We start from the raw sequence: 3607 nt of genomic DNA, 5'->3' as shown, positions 1-3607 counted from the left end.
AGTTTGAGAAGAACGAAGAATGGTCGAGTTAAAGTCAGAAAAAATTGAGTAGTAAAGATATCAGAGAAAAAGCGGTCAAATAACGCACAAGATCCTAGAATGTGCAATTATATATTAATCGGCTACAACTCACTTATGTATTTCATTTATTCAAATCACATGATAAATATTGTATTATATTGCATAAAGTATTGCATCGTCTTATCATCCTACGAAGTCTTTGTTCACGAAATCGTGATAACCGCAGTAAGATATATATTTGCATTGTAGGCATTATTGTGCGTCGGGTTTTGTTCTAATGCCCACTATAAACACAAATTAAGAACTTGAACGAGAAAAACATTTTCTTTAAGATACGAAGTTTAGAAATATCATCGTAGGTTGTTTTAACTTTTCTGTTGTTTTTTTTTTAATATTTCTTGTAAGTAATTAAAGTAAATTAAATCAAAGCTGAATATCGGTCCATCAAATTCCGATGTTCAGCTTTGATTTAATTTACTGGACAAAAAGCGCTAATTTTTCTAGCGTCGTGTGCAGAATAGAAATAAAAATTTCTAGATGCGCCAATACAGTTTTTGCTATGTTTAATAACATTACTTTAACAACTGTCAATATAGTGACGTACAACTGCATCTGTTCAACGACATCTGTATATACACTCTATATACATCTTTGTATACACTGAGGTATAAAACATCTGTCCAACAACATCAGATTTTATTGGTATCTAATAGCATCTGTGTAAAAAGTATACGGATACTACAGATGTTACATCTCATCAATTATCTTAAGTATACCAATAACTGTTTAACTCCATCGAGAAATTTTAAAAATATTGTTACATCTCAAGAATAACTCTATCTGTGAATCCTACAGATGAAATTACATTTTTTTAATCGTATTTAAATATAACTAAAAGGTTTATGAAAATATTGAATTATAATGCATTATTTTAAACAGAAGTAGTTACAAGTGCATTTTTTTCAGATGTAGTTAGTTATCTGGAAAATATTATTTAAAAATAATGTCATATTAACTTAGTTAATAATGTTGATTTAATAAAGTTGGTAATTTTTGCAATTGCTAATGGACTTATAGAAAAATACCAGATGTAGTTATATTTTTCAAAGGAGGTTCTTAAGAGTCATTGATTTCCTAGATTAAATCGGGCAGATGTTAGAGTAAAAAAAATACAGATGATCTTAGTCAACAGTGTATAATCTTGGACTATTCTTCAGGTGTTTTTGGACAGATGTAGATCTTTTATCCAAAATTTTAATTTTAATTGATCGATAGCTAAAATAATGAAAATTGTCGAGTTCTATACATAATTAAAATTTACTTGGAAGTAAAAAATATGGTGACAGATACCGGCCGGCACAACGTATATTTCCAATACTTTTTTCACTTTGACACTGTTTTTTTGATCTTACACAGCCTCGTTCTTATCTTTACTTTTTAAACGTTACAATTAATATTTTTAAATCTTAAATTGTTACGTTTAAAACTTAACAAGCATGTTTCTTTTTTTAAAGCAAATAAACAATAAAAAGTCATTTAATTAAGGGGTAATTCCCCCCCCCCCCCCCCCCTAAACAGAAGAATTAAACATTTTAAACAAAATCAAGAACATAAAACATCAATATAATATGAATAAACAAGATCCTTGAAAAAAATACAAAACGGTTTTTGGTTACCAAAGTAACCACAAAAAACACTTAAAAATGGGCAAAAAATGCATTCACACCGGCCGTAAAAACTAAATAACCGTGCAAGATCTCTTAAAAACCTTTTACCAAATGCTTCACAAAAGGTCAAAGGGTGTTTTAATAGCGGCATTTACCTTTAACTAAAAATCTGAGTGATGTGTGCACATTTAAAGATGGCGAAAATATTTTTTATTAAAAATAAAAAAATCTAAACCTCAATTTAAAAAACTGTTTGTATTAAAACATTGTTTATAATCATAGAAACAACTCCTGAAAATTTCATCAAAATTGGTTAAACGGCTCTTGAGATAGAACGGCCGGCGTGTGAAAAAAGACTATTTTGAGAAAACGCGAAAAGAAAAAAAAAATAGCACATAAAACTTTAAAACTTTAGGTAAAACACAAACTATAGTTAAAAAACTAATATAAAATATTAGAAACCTCCTGCTTCATACAACTTCCCTTCTTTTTCTTTTTCTTTATAATTTTTATGTTTTTTTCCACGAATAATTTTTTGTCGCAACTTGTTTTTAGCAATATTCCTGTATTTGGAACGCGACAGTCGTTTATAGTTTAAATTTTTACAACCTTTAAGAGTATATGCTCCTGGAATTATGTCCAAAGATTCATAGACTAAAATCGAGGCTTTTCGACCAATGTTAAAGTTAGCCACTGCATCATAAACTCCGAATACTAATTGGCTGAATGATACAAGTTCGTTTTAGGTAAACACTCCCAGATAGTTCCATTAAAATTTTCGTTGGTACTTTGTGTCTTACCATGTAAGCACTTTTCCAAATAATCGTCAGCACTGAGTTCTGCAAAGATTGGTTTGATTTTATAAACAATGTCTATTGGTAAACCTGGTCCAGGTTTATAAGTATTTGTACCATTGGCTTTTGTCTGAATTATATTTGCACCAACTATCAGCTCCGACTGGGCAATGCGGAAAATAAAGATTATTCTCCTTGTTGGAGGCAACATGATAAAGTGATGCCAGAGTACCAGCTTTCATAGATGCTAAATCCCCTACATTAGCTCTAATTAACTTTGCCAACCAAAATAACTTTGCAACCAATCAATTGTGGCATCTGTTAATTTACCTCTACCACCAAGGTTTTTAGTTTGTTTTTTCAACTTTCTTAATCTTGTACCTATACGTTTTTGATAATGTCCAACACACTCAAGTTTTTTTACTTCCAAACCAGGGTAGACATTCATAACATTTAAATAGCTCTTACTGTCCCCATCACCTCAATATTTTATGTAGCGAAGCTTGCGATCTGTAATAGAACGCTCAAATATTTTTTTCATACCAACTGGCTCCATACCCCCAGCAGACCCTTTGTAATCATATGCACACTTATGCACGTTTCTCCACTCAGCAAAATGTAAAGGTTCACTTTTCTTTTTTGGTTCCATTAAAATACAAGCTTTACAAACTCTACTCATTGGTTCTACGTCCAAAACTTTTCCACTATCAATAGATATTGCAGTCATTACACCATTATATGATGAAAAACCTCGTCGTTGCCATGTCCCATCACATGAAACACCAGTATCAACAATATCAGTATTAGAATCGTGTCTAATTTCTGCAGCATCACACATAGTTTCTATTGCTACTTTTTTCACAACTTTAGAAATTGTTTTAGCAAGCTTGTCATAGTTATTTCTTGTCATTGGCGGAGGAATATTCATTAAAGAAGTGAATTTTTCAAGTCCTGCGTGACCATGTCCCAACGACCGCATGGTGTAAACAACTCGCTTATTTACGTCGTATCCCTGCTTACCACTTTTTTTTGAAGTACAAAAATTTTTACGAAATAAACAATTTGAACATTTTAAAACTAAAAAAGAGGCGAGTCCATGTCGATCTTTCAAGTTGTCAGACAACA

This window comes from Hydra vulgaris, chromosome 10 (assembly GCF_038396675.1).
Source record: "Hydra vulgaris chromosome 10, alternate assembly HydraT2T_AEP".
In the NCBI taxonomy this organism is placed as follows: Eukaryota; Metazoa; Cnidaria; class Hydrozoa; order Anthoathecata; family Hydridae; genus Hydra; species Hydra vulgaris.
Note: the sequence above shows the minus strand (reverse complement) of the source record.